The 18,584-nt window shown below is 49.2% G+C and overlaps 1 long non-coding RNA gene across 1 annotated transcript; it reads right to left on the reverse strand.

Annotated features, from left to right (window-relative positions):
• Positions 1–2,053: 2,053 nt before the first annotated feature.
• LOC144093787 (uncharacterized) lies at positions 2,054–5,089 on the reverse strand. The gene is made up of 4 exons (XR_013306330.1): positions 4,906–5,089; positions 3,047–3,138; positions 2,667–2,768; positions 2,054–2,308 (listed from the first exon to the last, which is right to left on the reverse strand). It is a non-coding gene; the product is annotated as an uncharacterized LOC144093787 (long non-coding RNA).
• Between the last annotated feature and the right edge of the window lie 13,495 nt (positions 5,090–18,584).

An 18,584-nucleotide genomic window follows, 5' to 3' on the forward strand; every position in this document is an offset into this window, starting at 1 on the left:
TCCAACGCTTCTTATGACCATCCGTCTCTTCAACCCTTTCAGAAACATAACATAATGGCCATATATGACATGTACGCTAACCGCTTAGCTTTAGCCTATAAAAAGGAAATTAAAACAATGTTGATTTTTTGAAGGAACTGCCTTCCTTACAGAGAAACGTTGCAGATTATCCCGCCAGCACCCCACATATATGAAATAAAGTGTCAAGTTGCACAAATTGTGACAAACAGATGATATGGTATGACCTTAAATACTTATTGAAATTACTAATTAAACATGGCTTTAAACTCCAGCAATCAATGAAAGCTGATATCAGATTAGTTTTATACATGGATGAACCTGTTTCTTGATATGTTCTAGTAGGCGATGTTTTTGTTCGTTTTATTTGCTGTGATAGTGATTCTTCATTTTTTTACCTTCATGTGAAACCTGCATCTTGTAATCTAAAAAGTGGCATTTGTACTGTTGCACTCATTTCCTTATTTTCAGAGTGCAAAAGTTCGACATGGTGTTCAAAGCTTCGAACTTTCACTTTGTCTCACTGTTTTGAGGCTAGTGGGAACAAAATGGGTCCTTTTATGTTTGTTTATCTTATGTTTCTTGCATAAATGGTGACCTCACTTTTTTTGAAGAACCAAATTCCTGCGCATGTTTCGTGCAAATGTCCTCACTTTTGTTTGTGAATCTCGAGCTGACAATCCATGATTATAATGTGTTGTCTTGTGCACTCTTATATTCTAAATGAAGGCACAGCGCACGAAAGGCGGGACTGAGAAAGATACAAACACAGCGCTGTGTTTGTCTCTTTCTCAGTCCCGCCTTTCGTGCGCTGTGCCTTCATTTAGTACCATGTACCGACTAGCCCAGACAAACATCTTATATTCTGCACATACTACACTGTTCTGCTGATGCCTCTCACTTTTTTATTATTGCTGGGAGGGGGGAGCCACGTCAAGCCAAGTGCCCAGTTCTTTCTCCCTACCTCCCCCATCACTATGATGGAAAGTAAAGGTATTACTATTACATTACAAATGGCCATTATCACTGCATATGATGAACAGTGCAGCAGTTTCGATGCAAATGGTGCATGACTAAGTGTATGGCCCTTAATGCAAGTCGCAGTGCTCGCAGTGAATGCAGCATTAGTAAAGAGTCCTCATACATATATAGAGACGTGTAATTATCATAGTTACATTAGTTAGGTGGTATGCGTGTAGAGGTTTTCACTGAACAGCAGAACATGGAGCACAGTCACGCCGAGCCGTACAAAACATTCAGCTTGTTACAATGCAGGCAATACTGCATGTAAAGTCCCGTTGAAGCGGCTCAGTGATTGGGCCATTAACACTTATGAATCTTGCAGAAGTAAAACAGTAACATCAGAAAAAAGCAGATACAGACTTACTAGATATCATAAATCTGCGTCTTGCAAAATTTAAAAAGGCACCATTACAATTATGCAAAAACAACTTGACTAGAGAATATCGCACGCCTTCTGCATCACACACTGACTAGAGAATATCACACACCTTCTGTATCTTGCAGAAGGTAAAGAGGCACCAGTGAAAAAATACACAGAGGCCGACTAGAAATTATCACAGACCTTCTGCTTCTTGCAGAAGGTAGAAAGGCACCATAAGAAAAAAACCACACCTTCTACGTCTTGCAAAAGGCTGTAAAAAAACTGAGCCAGCAAGCAAGATTTAAAAACAATAAAAAAACTTAAGTTGATGGAAGCTGTAGCTGGTTTTGCAGCAGCACCACCGTGAAAGGGATGGCCAGTACGAGCTGCTCGTGCAGGCTTGCCGATTCCCTTCTCATGTCCCGCATTGTTGTAGCAACGTCTGACATAGTGGCTTTTAGCCGCCTTCTGTCTGCAGGAGCCTCGTTGAGGTGCTGCAGAAACAAGGAAGTTCAATAGCAAATCTTTGCTCCAAATACATTCAAAGCTCACTTCACTTTCATGTCATGGATGACCTACTGAAATATAGTGGGGCACATCCCACAAGAGACAGTCACAGTGGGGTTAAGCACAAGTTTGGAACGGTGGACGTAGGAACATTACGTTGCATGCAGCTGCTTCTGTTGCACAAAATGTGGCGTATCCTGTCAGCCCATATTTCCAGGAGGCGTGCCTGAAAATTCGGCATCCTGCCCGTTGCGTGCCTAAGCGAGGTCTGCTGTGCGTCTTGTCTCCCTAAGCAGCTTGTCCACCTCCTCGTTCTGCTACTTCCTCCACCGCAATGGACGGCCTGGAACTGCCGATGTGGGTGGTGCCGTGGGCTGCTGCTGGTGGGCTGGCGGGTGCCTGTCAGAGGGGAAACAGTCTGAACGTACACTTGTCATACGACACCGCACGATGTGCAATAAGAAAACTGTTTGCTGCAACGTCTGAGGGGAGCAGGAGTACATAAAAGCAGTTGCAGTCAGTGATATGACAAATGCAGCATTGTTTCAGTGAACTCGAAGTGCACGTCTGCCTTGTCGCAGCTCCTGCTGTAAGAGGGAAAAAGCTTGCACTACGTGTCAATAAGCCGGATCTGAAGGAAACATTTGTGGACATTGTGAAACAACTGTGACTGTATGGCGCTCCTGCAAATGCTATTTATTAGAAGCACCTTGATAAGAGGGTAATGTGGAGCCTGCATACTGGCAGGTCAACTCACTCGCTGTGTCAGCACGCTGCCGATGCTGCTGCAGCTCCTCTACCAGCAGTTCAGCAGATGTCTCCCCCGTCTCCTCCAGCCAGGATGTTTCACTGGCGTCATCTACATGAAATCATTACACAAGACAAAACTGCTTAGTAAACAGTTTCAGCAAAATGTGACATGTGTACGACTAAAATGTGTGGTCAGTTGGTACTGTGGCTGAAGGCGAAAAATCACTACCAGAGAAGGAAGGTAAAGAAACTGAAGCTGCATTTGCAATCTCCAGTTTACGCACTACTACACCTTCCAAAATTAGCAAAAATGCAGATTAGGTCATCAGCAGTGTACACAAGCTATACTGCATACACATAAAATGGTTTGAAATACAGTTCACCTACCAGCTGCAGACTGGCCTCCCTCTGCAGGCAGCTTGTCCCGGGCTCGCTGCCCACTGAAACTCTGACGGGAAGAGAGGTGTGCTGAGCTGCTCCTGCAAGAAGGCACAGTGCCTCACGTTCAAACATGAATGTCTCGAAGTACATCTTAGGGTTGCATTGATTACAGTACATGGCCTTGAGGTTCGGTCAAGAATCCTTCATCACAACCATGCTGCAAACCTTTAAACTGTCTGTAACGTCACAGGAGTTGACTAACGACAGTGGTGCTGGTGATGGGGGGGGGGGGGGGGCAGCAAACTGCTCAAAATAAGATCTTGCGACGCCCGTGGCGCTCACTGGCCCTATAAGCTTGGCTTGGCCACCCACAGCCGCCAGTCTGCCGGCACCGGCGCCACTGCGACAGGACCGTTCACGCGGTCCTCCACAGAACAAGACTGGCAGGCTTACCCATGGCCAGCTTGAAGCCGCGCCAACTCCGGTCGCCGCGGGCAAGCCACTACTGCTGGACTGCTGCCAGCGCCACGAGCAAAGCCCAGTTGCGGTGACCCTTCGACGGAGGCAATTACCGGGCAGAACCCCTATTTTCCTCCCTCATCCCCCGTCCAGTACCTGACAATAACAGCTCTCTCTCACTCACACACACACACACACACACACACACACACACACACACACACACACACACACACACACACACACACACACACACACACACACCGTCGCCGTCTCTGAGATAATGCTTTCAGTATGTTTCCGGCGGCTGACGATAGCTGGTGAGCAGCTGGCTTTGCTTTTTCGCATGCGCCCGATCGCCTGTGCCCTCTCTTCTTAACGCCGGAATCCGAAATGGCGAGTTAGGCTGCCTCAGCACGCGCGCGTTGCGTGTTTGGTCCACAGGATGCAGTCTAAGAAAATATATGTTATGAGCAGTTGTGGTGCGCTGCATGAAATTCTGGCAAATATGGGTGAACTTGTAAGGGCACCAAACTGCTCAAAACATTTATTTCGTTGGATCAGCGGTTCTCGCACCAAACTCGCAAGACGCGCGAGCTGCGGCAGCTCAGCGCGTTATTTCTGGTTCCCGCGATAAGAAAACTGCAACGCGCTGCCTGTGCGTGCGAGGCCGCATCGCTGAGCAAAACGCAGACAAACGCCCCCGTAACGGGTGTGCCTATGACTGTGCTGTCTACGCGGCGATCGGGCACAGGCGAAAAAGCGAAGCTGCGCACCGGCCATCGCTAGATGCCGTGAAGGTGCAGGCACCCGTTGACAACCGGTTCGCGGCGCTGGCGGCAGTCCAAGACACGGTTTCCGTCTTTCGTGTTAAGTCTTGTGGGCTCCAGTACATGCCACGAATAGCGCCAATGTTGAGCCGACTTGACTGCCAGGCCTTCTGTATTTAAGGCGGCGGCAATCTCCTCCTAAAGCTCCCGCCTGCGAGCCGCCGTGTACTCAGGCGAGAGCTCCGACGAGGCCCGTGCCAAGGGCGGATGCTCTTCGAGCAATTCGATGAGCATACGCTCTTGGGTGACGGATATTACGTGGCCTCTTTGGTGGTGTTGCCATTTCAAATGATAACGGTATTTCACCCCGATTCCCTAGGCGATTTCTTGGTATCGGCCAAGGAAATTAATTTTTTAGACACGGAATAAATATTCGTGAATCTACAACAGTTGTTCATTAACATGCACATACGTGCGCTGCATTAGAACAACTTGTAGTAGGGTTATGAATGAGCAAGGACGAGCGAGATGGTTTAAACTGTGCACCTGACCGTTTTCCTCGCCCTCGTTCTTTCCCACGGCCGTATTCGTTCAGTTTTGTCATCGATAGTGAGCGACCACCGACAGCAAACTTACCTCAACAAGTCGTCTTCGTCGAATTTCGTGCCAAGAGCTCCTTGCGAGCTGATTCCTGCGCACCTACGGCCTTCAATGCATTCAATCAGATGTTTCTACCCTTAAGACATCGGCACAATACTTTGATTTTAGTCGACACGTGAAAAAGCAGGAACTTGCCGTCGAATCAGCTGTTCCATTGCGAGCCGCCATGCTCACGCTTTACCACTACCAGCGCGCCCTCATGGCAAAAAAACCTACCCTACAGCAAATTTAATTGCAAAAGTGAGAGCGCCTCTCATTTGCCTTCCTGTTGTTAAGTTTGCGAAACACTTTATTAGCAATACAGAACGTTATGTTTTTAATTCGTTGCGTTGCTGTTTTTTTTTTTTGAGCAGACATGCTCACGCCGCTGTCAGCGCACCTTCGCAGCAACAAAAGTTCTTGTAAGAACGAATTTAATTTCAAAACTGAGAACGCTTCTAGTTTTGATCAGTATTTTTGACTTTGCGAGTTCGAAACAGTTTTTTGACAAAATAAAGCATTGCTAATTTTATTTGCGACAGCTTCACAATACGTTAGCATATGGCCCCTTGTACAAGTAAATGATTCCGAGGCGGAGCTTTGCTGGTGTCTGGCTGATTCCATGATCCGTAAAAAGTGCTGTCAAACACTGTTTCGTAATTTTGACGTGACGCTTACAAACTTGCGGTACATAATATGGCCCCAGAAAACAGGAAATTGGTTTTTGGGGAAAGGAAATGGCGCAGTATCTGTCTCATATCGGCGGACACCTTAAATGCGCCGTAAGGGAAGGGATAAAGGAGGTACTAAGAGGACAAGAAAGAAAGAGGTGCCTTAGTGGAGGGCTCCCGAATAATTTCGACCACCTGGAGATCATTGACATGCACTGACATCGCACAGCACACGGGCGTGCCTTAGCGTTACGCCTCCATCGAAACGCGGCCGCGGCGGTCGTGTTCGAACCCGTGTACTCCGGATATGGCCCCAGCTGTTTTTTTCTTTTTCTGGCTGCCATGTTCACGATGAATGAGTTTGTGGATGAATTGATAAGGCTGAATCCTTCAAATTGGTCAGCAGCTCACGCCACCTAGCAGACGCTTTTCCGCCGTCAGCGCATACCCACAGGGGAGCAGAAGTCACTGAACAGCAAACTTAAATGCAAAACTGAGGGTGCTTCTTGTTTTGCTTGGCGCTGTTGAGTTTTCAATGAAGTTTCTAAGCAAAATAAAACATCACTCTTTTTATTCACTGCGTCTTTACGGCAAAACGTTAGCCTACGGTCCCCTGTCGTGCAAATAAATGCTACCGGCGCGGAGCCACCGGAAAGTTGCTGCTAATTGGCTCATTCCACCGTCAGGCTGTCGTGTTGTCATTTTACCGCGACAGTGTTAAGGAGCTCGTGTCACAGAAAAGCCGGTGTTGTCGGCGGCGTTGGCCATGAGCGAAAAATGCCGCATCTCGGTGGACACCTTAACCGCGCGGTGTGTGTGCCAGCGAGAATTGTGGGACAGGCGGCATTTCCTTTCCTTAAAACCACTTTTCATTTCATTTTTCTTCCCTTATGACCCGGTTCGGGTGTCCACCGAGATATGTGCGACAGGCGTCCTTTTCTAAACTGTCCAACAAGCCACGCGTCGCGCCGAACGTGCGACGGCGCTCTCTGCTCTCCGTGGCAACACTGCAACACGCTGTCGCGTCTCACTCTAGAAGACGAAGCTTAAGCGTCCTCCAATTTTTTGACGTCACGCTGTCAAAAACAGATATATTGATAGCGCCCCGTAATTCGGCCACAGGTCATGTTAGAAGTCGAGATGTCAGTTCCCCTTATAATTTATTTGTTTGCATTCTTCAAATTGTTGCCGCGCAAAATTATCACCACCATAGCGCTAACAGCCCTCGATGTTTTAAAAGGCTTACATTCCAGTTTAGGCAGCACGATTGCTGGTAGTGCAGAGTACGAAGCGCAGAAGGACGTCAGACAATAGATCTCGACTCAGGCTATGAGGGACGCCGTACTAAAGTGCTCAGGAAGTTACGACCACCTCGGGTTCTTTAACGTGCACTGACATCGCATGCACAAAACACGGGAATCTAGAATTCGACCGCCATGCTGGGATCGAACCCGCGTCTTTCGGGTCAGCAGCCCAGCCCAATAAACCACTGACACCGCGGCGGCTTGCCCTTGGCATTAAGAGAGACTTGTTTCTGGACAAATCTGTATTTCTTCGAAAAACAGTGCTCCAGTAAATATCAGCAACAAATTGAAGAAAAATTCTGCGTCAATAATATTATATAAAGAAATTAAGCGAAAATTTCAGAAATTCAGATATCGTTTACACGATTAAACCGCAAAAAATGGAATAGTCTATAATACGGAACCACATGCAGCGTCCAATGATTGTGCACGACGTCATGTCCAGGAGGCCTACCATGGGCGAAGGTCTTGAGCGCGTCCGCAAATAACTGTTCTTGAGCAGGCGGTGGCCGCCTATCATCAGCTTCAAGTACATAATTCCGCCAGCGGGGTGGCTGGGCGCAGAAACCGCCCTGAGCTCGAACGCCAGCGCTTGCCTCATCTTCTGAAGACGATGAAGTGCGGCCCATCACTGACGCTTGAGTTCCTTCGCCTGTGCGGCTTCCTGCAGCCAACCCGCAAGCGACCCAGACGCCATGCTAGCCATCGAATGCGACGGCCATATATTACAGGAGACGCGGCACGACGAAATCAGGCACTGGTGGTACTTCCGGAGCGGACCTAAAAGCATCAAGGTCTATGGTGGGGCGGAGTCCTCGAGAGCCAGCCTCTAAGAGAACCAGGCGTAGGTCGATGAGGTGTACCGCTTCTTGGGAGACCTGGAGGCAACCACGGGCACCAGATTCATCAACAGCTGGGTCTCTCGCAAGACGGTGCACTCGAGCAGCAGCGTGGCCGGGAGCCAGAAGCACGAGGTGGCTACCTTCTCTGCCGTGGCGGTGCGGACGGCGCGGACGCAGGTGACGACCACGGCGTGCCAGGCGGCGACTGGGGCTATGACCGACCCGCTTGCCACGTTGACCAGCGCGGCAATTGTCAGGTTCAGTCACCTCGCACCGATGGAGAATAGCGAGAAGGTTGGTCTGCGTAAGACAGAAACGGCCACAAGCCACAACCGCGCGAAGAGAGCACGTAGAACGTACCTTGACCTCACTCCCTGGCTGCCCGGCTTGAAACATGACGGTGTGGTTCCACTGCTGTTGCAACTCCAAGCTGTAGGGACGATGCGGCTTCATCGCAGAAGGGCAGACAGCAGCAGTTCCCAGTAGAACGCTGGCGTTCCGCGCTCGGGTACCACCGAGGGCTCGTGCGCCGCACCAGGCTTCAATAACGGCTCCGCGCCCGTGGCAAGGGCCGACGTCTCCGAGCGTCGCCGATACCGCCGGTAGAGCAGAGGTGGGGACTGCGAGGCCTACCTTCGCCGGTGCCTTGGAGCAGTGCAGCAGCAGTGACGTGGCTGTTGGGGCTCGACAACTTTCTGTGTCCAACGGCAGATGGTCGACGCGTGACTAGCGCTTAGCGTGATTCGATGACACGTACGCCGCGTTACACATGAAGTGGCCGAACCTGATTGGTCAAAACGCCGGAAGCGGATGTGGTGGTTCGTATGCAGCGAAAAGAGTCGAAGAAATCGGATGGTGACGTCAAACCATGAAGCCGAGGGCGAAGTTGGTGGCGCGTTTTTTTTTTATGGGAATAAAAGTTGTTTCAATCAATAAATCAAGGAAGATTTAGAGGAGAGGCCATCACGCATGGAGGAGGGAAAGCTCAGGAGAGGCCCTCGATCGCAATCCGAGCTGCACGCCAAAAAGGTTGCCGGAATTAAGTCACGCGTTTTCGCAAGGACTACTTCGAGTCTTTAGCCGAAGGCGCAGCAAGGGTAACGGTGGACGCACCACGCCGCCTGCTATATTAGGGTCATATTTTGTACTCACACTGGCTACACTAGTGTAGCTAGTGTAGCGCGGTTCCATTTTTTTTTGCCAGTGTAGAAAACGTGTAGCCACGCTCATCTACACGGACGTATTTTTTTTAATCGCAGTGTAGCATGAGGACTACACTTTCCACACCGCTTTTTTTGGAGGTGTAGGTTAGCAGACGAAAAAAGAAGACGCGCGTTTCAAACAAAAAAAAAATTATTGTTTTTTGGGGAAAGGAAACGGCGCAGTATCTGTCTCATATATCGTTGGACACCTGAACCGCGCCGTAAGGGAAGGGATAAAGTAGGGAGTGAAAGAAGAAAGAAAGTAGTAATAGGTGCCGTAGTGGAGGGCTACGGAATAATTTCGACCACATGGAGATCTTTAACGCGCAACGCCATTTTCTGATTAAATTCCGCGAGCGGTTGCAGCGCAGCCTCGCAAGTCTGTGAAGATCGTCCGCCAGGACGACGGCAGCTTTATGGCGGTGAACCCACGATACGAAGAGAGTGGCAGCCTTACCTTCTACGAAGATAAAAACTGCTTACACGACTGAAAGTGCGTATTTTAGTGCGTGAACACTACTTCGCGTTTAGGTAAGCCGCGTTCGTTCGGATGGTATCGGCGCTGAGCGACGCACGTGACAAATGTATTTTGCGTTATGCATGGTCGTGTATACGTATCTATGCATGTTAGTGCGAAGCTCGCTAAGCGTGCAGTATCGTCTTTGACGTCTGTGTATTAATACGCCGGCGCCTCAAGTGGTCGGTCAGGCCGCTGTCTCAGAGCGGAGAGACAGCCATCGAAAGTCGCACTCCATATGCCGCGGAACGCCGGTTTCAACGCGGGGCAGAACGCTGTTCCCCTAGTCACGACAGAAGCATGGATGCTTTGTATTTCGCACGAGGAATTCGCCGCCGAACCTTCATGCGACGATTAACTCACTGCGCAAGTAGCGACCGCTTCAGAGCAGGCGATACACTTTTGTGTGCTGCGGTCGATTTGAGGCGAAACAAAAATGTCCTTTGAATTTTTCTACCGTAATGAACGCAACGCAGAAATGTTTTGTAGTATATATTTTTTCATTTTATCTTCTAATAAATTATGACGACTCGAAAATTCAGATGTCGTCTGCTCCCGAGGACGACGGCGCTTCGTATCATGCTATTGGCTGGCACTCGTGCAGACGAGTGCAGCTCCTCACGCCATAGCTTTAGCCGCGCCTCCGCTGGCCTACACGAGCTTGCACGAAGTGTAGGTTAAAAAAATTAATGTGGATTAGCTCAGCCAATCCAGGATATAGAAAGCGAAAGATGTCGGCATTCACTGTGTGTATTGGCGTTGACTATGTTCTAGACGGCGATGACTTTGAGCAAAGCAAGGGCGCATGACTGGCTCCCTGGATATGCGGACGCCTCATTCGTGATTTGATACATGTGGCGGTGGTGAGAGAGAGATGTAGCTTGAATGCATTAACGCTGACAGCGTTGTGGCTGATATGCGGTACTGCTGCAATAGCTAGGCCGCAGCGTTCATTTAGTGATCAATCTCTCGCGATCGACCGTTAACTGCATGCCACCTCCCAGGGTGGCAGGGAGCGCGCGCTGCCTATCCAGTGTGCGGAACAAAATCAAAGCAGGCTTTTGCAGTTGCAATTTTTAAAGCGAAAGCTTTACTGGCCGCGAACTTGCGATATCGCAATGGCGGGGCTCCGAGGAAGCACATGACGTCCCAACGCGCGCCTCGTCGCGGATATTTCTGACTCCATCGCTCCCTAGTCTCTACTGCGCATGCGCCACTAGTAGCACCGATCCACAGGTGTTCCGCCGCTGCGCCTATCCTCAAAATACAACTTTCAATTTTAAGTTTTCCCTTTTTACTTTTCCTCCCTCCTTTATCCCTTCCTTTACGGCGCAGTTCGGGTGTTCACAGAGATTGTGAGACGGTTACTGTGCCATTTCCTTTCCTCAAAAACCAAACAAATCTAGTGAGACGACGTCGTTCATATAGTTCATTGGCGTTGACAAATTTGCAAAGGCCGTTCATAATCACGAAAGGAAAGGCGCAGAACCTGCTCCGTGGGTGAGTGGAAACCTCAATCTCGCTTTCATGTACGTGGTGTTGGTGTCCAACTTAAAACTGAAAATTGGTTTTTGGGGACAGGAAATGGCGCAGTATCTGTCTCACATATCGTCGGACACCTGAATGGCGCTGTAAGGAAAGGGATAAGGGAGGGAGTGAAAGAAGAAAGGAAGAAAGAGGTGCCGTAGTTGATGGCTCCCGAATAATTTAGACCGGCTGGGGATCTTCAACGTGCTCGGACAACGCACAGCACACGGGCACCTTAGCGTTTCGCCTCCATCGAAATGCCGCCGCCGCGGTCGGGTTCGGAGTTCCCGGATGTGGTCTTGTTCATAATCAAGTATTATTCGGCGAAGGCGCTTATCGCAACTGCGGTAAGCGTGGGAATTAACTTTAATTTTTTGTGGTAGCCAACCATGGTACGTAGTGTCTTTCATCGCTTTTGCCTGCTTCGTTTTGCGATGGCAGATGTATGCGCCGCTGGGGTCCTGGCAGGCTACACTCGGCACAATATGATGTTAGAGAAAGTTTTGCTGTAGTGTAAGGCATCGAAACGCGGCCACGGTCGCTTGAATTTTAACTGATAAAGCTGTGCCTTTATGTCTTTTCTCGTCCTCCTAAATTTAATTTACGATGTCCTAATTGAACTTTCAGTATTTATTTCTTATCGTGTGCAAAGGTCGAAGGCGAGAACAGAGACATCGGCTTTCCCGCGCAGTTTCCTCAGAGCGATTAACTGCGACTTGTGGGCTCATTTGGCCTTCCAAAAGATGCCTTGCTATGTAAATCATGTCATAATTCCTGCTGATAGCCTTTCTGTCCTGAGCCGTTGCCTAATATTTTTCATTCTACGACACGTGAAAGAAGTGCGTTTTCAGTGGGTATCCGGCCATTACGGCATTGATGCTAATGTGATGGCTGATATTTAGCAGACTCTACCCTTTGCGGACTTGTGGTACCATTAATTCCTGACACTGTTCATTTGACAATAGCTCGATTTCAACCGTTCCTGCAACTTCACTCCTTGAGTCATGAGCTTCTCCTTGCTACAGCGGATTTCCAGCATTTGGCATTTACTTAGAGTGTCCGCTTATGCAGTTCAAGGCAATGCGAGGCGCCTATGACCCTCTTGCGGTGCAGAATACCATGATTGAATCTTTATTTGTGCCGGTCGAGTGATCACGTACTTTATCTCTTTCTCCTCTCCTGCCGGTGGTTTGCTTCTCTGCGTATATAGTTCATTTGTGGATTCCCTTCGCTCGATTAGGCCTTCCACTTTCTATTCCGGTCCTTTCCTCATCTGGGGCAAACGCCAGGAGATATGTCCTAAAACCATTGCGCGATTATCTTCTCAATTTCATCATTGCGTCAGGGAGATTCCTTTATTACTTACGATTGCCAGAATTTTTTCCACTACAACAAAATTTAATCTACGTCAATCTTAACTGTTCCTGATGTTTGAATGTGCAGGCACCCTGGCCAATCCCCCATTGTGCGTGTGTGCCATTCCTCCAGAGGCCAACAGCAACAACGCGGCGGCCACTTTTGCAAGCAGGCGAAGCGCGAAAGGCTCCCGCTTGGTTCAAAGTGCCCGTCGACCACCTTTCGCCCCGCTTCCACGCCGGCGAATTTCAAACACCAGACAGCAGTCTCTTCCTTGTAACTGGTGTATTCCTTGATACCATCGAGAAAAGACTGTTTGGGCTACACAATGGGTCACCGTGACAAACAAGGGCCAGCTCATCCCAAAATTAAAAAAAAGAAATCGCGATGCAGTGCGGGCTGACCCCGGAGGGAGTCCTCTGTGGCGTCTCTATACTGAATCAAATGTGGCGCCTATCTGTGTCATGAAAATCGCCTATAGCTGCAAAGGCGCTGGACGGACGCATCCCGACGAGCAGACACATTGCTCATCTAACGCAAAATCCCAGCAACCAAACTAGCCGCCGCGGTGGCTCAGTGGTTATGGCGCTCGGCTGCTGACCCGAAAGACGCGGGTTCGATCCCGGCTGCGGAGGTCGAATTTCGATGGAGGCGAAATTCTAGAGGCCCGTGTGCTGTGCGATGCCAGTACACGATAAAGAGCCTCAGGTGGTGGAATTTTCCGTAGTCCTTCACTCCGGCGTCCCTCATAGCCTGAACCGCTTTGGGACGTTAGACCCTCATAAACCGTAAACCAACAACTAAACTAACCAAGCTGGGTAATCCATACCTTAAAGGCACACTGTGGACGAAGAAAAGTTGGCCTGCATCATTAGGGTCACCATTATCATCATGAGCCAGACTACACCCACTGCAGGGCAAAGTCCTCTCCCATATCCCTCCATTGAACCCGGGCCTGTGCCTTCGGCGGCCCTTCCACCCTCACAAAGTTCCTAACCTCATCCGCCCCCTATCCTTCTGCCGCCTCCTGCTGCGCTTCCCTTCCTTTGGAATAGTCTTTTACCCCAAGGACCATCGGTTATCTTGCCTTCGCATTGCATGCCCTGCCCAAGCCCATTTTTTCCTCTTGATTTCGACTAGGATGTCATTAACCTGCCTTTGTTCCCTCACGCACTCTGTTCTCTTCCTATCTCTTGACGTTACTTAATCAAGGGAACGGAGCAGCGCAAAAACATTCAATCACACAAGAAGGACAAGACGCGACACGAGCGCTGTGTCGCGCCTTGTCCTTCTTGTGTGATTGCATGTTTTTGCGCTGCTCCGTTCCCTTGGTTAAAAAATGCACCAACTAGCCCAAAAAGAAGTTTTCTTGACGTTACACCTATCATTTCCCTTTTCATTGCTCGTTGCGTTGTCAGTTTAAGCTGAACCTTTTCGTTAGCCTCCCCGTTCCTGCCTCATAGGCGAGTACAGGAAAGATATACCTGTTATATACTTCTCTCTTGAGGGATATTGGTAAACTGACATTCATGATCTGAGAGTACCTGCCAAATTCACTTCACTCCAACCTTATTTTTGTAGTTATTTCATTTTTATGGTCCGGATCTGCGGATCTCTACCTGCCCTAAATAGAATATTCCCTTAGAGCTTTCAGCGCCTCGCTACATATTTTAAAATGATGTTCCATATCAGGGACTGTTCAACATTATTTTTCAGCATTACGATTTTTCGACTCACCGTTCTGTTTTCCCTGCCTAGCTGATTTATCATGTTTTGCAATTCCCCCCTGGGATGAATAGGAAGGCAATTCCATCAGCGAGTCGCAGATTACTACGGTATTCTCCATTTGGTCTTATCCACAACTGTTCGAAATGCAGGTCTCTGAATACCTCGCGTAAAGAGGCGGAAGATATCTCGCTGCCTGGCACCTTTCCTTATTGGGAATTTATTCCTTTTTTTGTGGAGGTTCATGGTGGCTGTGTAGACCTATAGATATCTTTCAGAACTTTTATACGCGGCCCCTCTACACCCTGATTTAGTAATGCCGGCATGACTGCCAATTGCTTGACTGAGTCAATTGTTTCCTTGTAATCTGTGAAGGCTACATATAGGGGCTGCTTAAATTCTACGCATTTCTCTGTCACCTGATTGATGGTGTGGACGTGGTCTATTGACGAGTAGCCTGTACGAAAGCCAGCCTGGTATCTTGGTTGATTGAAGTTTAAGGCTGCCGTGATTCTATTGGCGATTATCTTACCAAGTACCTCGCAGCCAACGGACAGAAAGCTTATAGGTCTGTAAGTTTTCATATTCTTGATGTCCCTTTTCTAATGGATTAAAATAATATTAGCATTCTTTAAAGACTCAGGTACGCTCGAGGTCATGAGGCACTGCTTATGCAGGGAGACCAATTTTTCTAGCATAACCTGCGCCCCGTCCGGCACCAGGGTAGCCAAATCCTGTTCTGTTGAGGGAATGCGTCGTCGGCTTCGGCACCAGGATCAGGCCACACCTCAGGCCTGGTAATGCGTGGCACCGGGATTCTAACCACGGTCCTCATGTATGCGAGGCTGATTCTCTAGCTTTACGATATCATTCCTCATTCTTGATTTCCCGTTTAACTTTGCTTAAAAGGATGTCATTAACTCTAGTTTGTCAGCTGACCCACTTGCTCTTTTCCTGTCTCTTAACGAGTACCGCCTTCTAATCACAAAGAGATTACACTCAGTGAAAACTGAGTCTTCGTAAGTTAGCAAAGGCCACAAAACGAAATGCATGCGTTGCCAAGCATCCCCGGTCTATTTCCGAAGTAAAATTCATGCGTCGACACCGAATTTTGGGCGTGGATCCCAGAGGCTACGATAAACCACCATTCCCTTCAAAACGGTGGCAACCCGCCCTTTCGGTAAGGATGTCATGAAATTGAGGATTTTCGACTCAAGTTTCTTAGCAGGGCGTCTGGAGCGCTCTCCTAGGCATTGCGCGAATAATCTGCTCTCTTGCTTGGCATGGCTCCTTCCGGACACTTGGCTCTGCCTTTCCGAGTGCCGCAGCTGAGCCGTTAAAAAAAGAGAATGCCCACAAAACGCGGTAAATAACCTCGAAAGGTGTGGCGCACACAAAAGCGTTTGATTGAGACAAATTAGGAGCCACGCACTCAGCTTGCTGGTGCGAAGGCAGCGCTGTTATGCAAAGTTCTCCTGCGTGCTACCAACGCGTCGAGCGCAATGTTCTTGCAGCATAAAAGAAAAGAAAGGAAAGCTTGGATTTGTATCATTGAATTGCGCTATCTCAAGTCCAATCGAATTCCTGCAATAAAGGGAACGACCACAAACTTCAGTTGCAATTAAATTGTTTTCATTGTCACCTCATTCTGTACTGCTTTCAGATTCCTCCTCGACATGCATTTGCGCGTAGCTTTGTTTGATGGAAAAAAATAATTGTATTCTCCAGAAACACAGCAACTGCTAGCTGTTAATTACTAAGTGATACAACACCGTTCGTTTCAATCCTCCCGTTGTCCCAATAACCTGAGGTAGATCTTTTCTCGGGATTTTGCTTGAAAATTCTGACAGGGTGAAAGCACAGGATTCATGCATCATTAGGTGTACTGTTAAATTGACTATATATTCCAATACAGTAAAAATACATCCCAAAACCAATTGTATTACTAACTTTTTGTACGATCACAGATTTATATGCATTTCCCTTACAATTACAATTCACCTCTAGTGAAAGCTAGTTATGAATTGTGGTGTGAATATATTCATCCCAAAGGCATTTCTTGCAAAGCTGGAACGACAGTGCCTTCCTTTCGGCGTCACAAACTTTTCTTCGTGAAAGCAGGCAGATCGTATCGGAAGTCGAGATGGCGGCTTCCCTCTTGCTTCTTGTTCGTCTTTCTCAGAGTCTTTGGCTTGCAAAGCTCTCGATGTTTCAGAATGCTTAGTGTCTTGTAGTTTTGGCAACACCATGGTTGTTAGCGATGCGAATGAAGAGCAGAGCGACGTCAGGCGCATTGGAGACTACTAGTGCACACATACAAAATGTTTCGTAGTTCTCGAGTGTACCTTTCTCTCGTCCTTCATGCGCTTTATTCAAATCGTGCAACACTAACTATACAGCCAAACCACAAAGGTTAGTAGTGGCACACTTTCCGCATTAAAGGGCCACAGAAAGGGGTGTTTGAGCTTGGCTTTAAAATATTTGCACTATGTAGAGCACAGGCCACCGAGCGTTCATGCCGGGTACGAGACCTGAAAAGCGAGCGGGAAATTTACAATACAGTTTTAAAAATTCCCGCTTTCGCACCTCGCAGCGACGCGCGGTGCCGGGCCTTTGCGCGAACACCTGGCAGACGACGTCACGTCTTGCAGATGACGTCAGTAGCCGGGGGTAATCATTGGTTCACAGTGCCAAATCCTTTCACACGTCACGCGCTACCACGGCCGCGGCCACTCCGCGCGCTCCGCAGCCGGCGGAGGTAGGGGAGGGGCCGAGTGAGTGGGGCCGGCGGTGGAGCGCCGCCGTTTTGGTTTTGGCGTGCGCGAGGAGAGGGAAAGGCGCGAAGACGCAGAAGTTCAAATTTTGTCTGCATATAACTCACCTTCCACAAAGCGCATTAGAATAATTCTTGCTGGGCGATAATTATAAACCGCCGTCTTTTAACATTCCAGACATATCGCACCTTTATTGAGACCCCCTTTCTGGGTCCCTTTAAGGACAACCTCTTGCAATTCAGTGACAGTTTTTTTTTCTGAACAAATCCTGTATTTCTTTGCAAAAGAGTACTGCAGTAAATATCAACAATAAATTGGAGAAAAAACGCGCAGGTTAGAACATTGAGCCAAGACATCTGAGCAAGAATTTGAGAAATTTAGACGTAATTTCCACGTTAAGACCGCAAAAAATAAATATTCTATGAAGCGGAAGCACAACTAATGTCGAGACAATGTGAAATTTTGAACGATGCCATGTCCACGAGGTCGATCATGGGTCGAGGTTTTCATGCGGGCGAAAATGTTTTTGTCCTTGAAAAGCACGCGGCCAGGTCTACCTTCAGCCTCAAGTACATAGTCACCCCAGCGGGGCGGATGAGCGCAGAAGCCGCGAGCGCACGTTGGGTCTCCAGAGCTCGAACGGCAGTGCTTGCCTCATCTTCGTTATTCTGGCTCACTACTCATTCGATCTGAAGACGATGAAGAGCGGCCCATCACTGGCGTTCCATCTCCTTCCCCTCTGCGGCGTCATGCAGCCACTCCTCTGGCGACTCCGACGTCATGCTAGCCGTCGGCTGAGGCCGTCTACGGCGGGACATATGGTACGACGCCACGGAGGCCAGGTGGTACCAGCGCCGCAGACCTACCAGTAGCAATGTCTATGGCGAGGTGCAGACTTCGAGAGCCAGCCTCTAAGAGAATCGGACGTAGGTCGACGAGGTGTTGCGCTTCTTCGTGGTCCTGTTGGCAACCGTCGGCACAAGGCAGATCGACGGCGGGGTCACTCGCAAGACAGAGGCAGAGAAGGACCACGACGAGGACCGCGGGCGCAGACGAGGACCATGACGTGCTTGGCGTGGAGTGCGGTTACGACCGATCCGCTGCACACGTTGATCAGCGGGATCACCGTTGCCGTCAGGTGTAGGCACCGCGCACTGATGGAGAATTGCGAGATGGTTGGTCTGTGGAAAGGCGCGACTATGTTTCAGAGACTGGACGAAGAATACAACGTTTTCTGCTGCGCCGGTGAGATGAACTCTGCTCACAGCCGGACAAAGAGTGCATGTAGAACCTCTATTGACAAGTGGCCGCTCTCTCCCTGATTGCCAAGCTTGAAACATGAAGAAGGGCTTGTACTAGGGCTGTGGCTGTTGCAACTAGAACCTGTAGGGACGCTGCAGCCTCATTAGGGCACGGCACACGACAGCTTTACCCCGTAGAAGTGGGGCGTTCCGCACTTGGGTACCACCGTAGGCTCGTGCGCCGCACCAGGCTTTGAGAAATGCTCCGCAGCATTGCCAAGGGACGACGTGGTCGTCTCTGAGCGTCGCCGGTGCCGTCAGTGCTGGTTCAACAGAGCGTTGGAACATCGTCGAGTTGCACCGAGATGGGGACAGCGATGCCGCACCTTCGACGGTGTCTTCTAGCAATGTAGCAGCAATGACGCAGCTCTTGGGGCTCGAAAACTGTCCTCGGCCTGTCCGACACGTTCGTCGCGTGACCAGCGCCGAACGCAACTTGAAGACGGGCACGCCACGT

Source organism: Amblyomma americanum, chromosome 1 (assembly GCF_052857255.1).
Source record: "Amblyomma americanum isolate KBUSLIRL-KWMA chromosome 1, ASM5285725v1, whole genome shotgun sequence".
NCBI classification, from domain to species: Eukaryota; Metazoa; Arthropoda; class Arachnida; order Ixodida; family Ixodidae; genus Amblyomma; species Amblyomma americanum.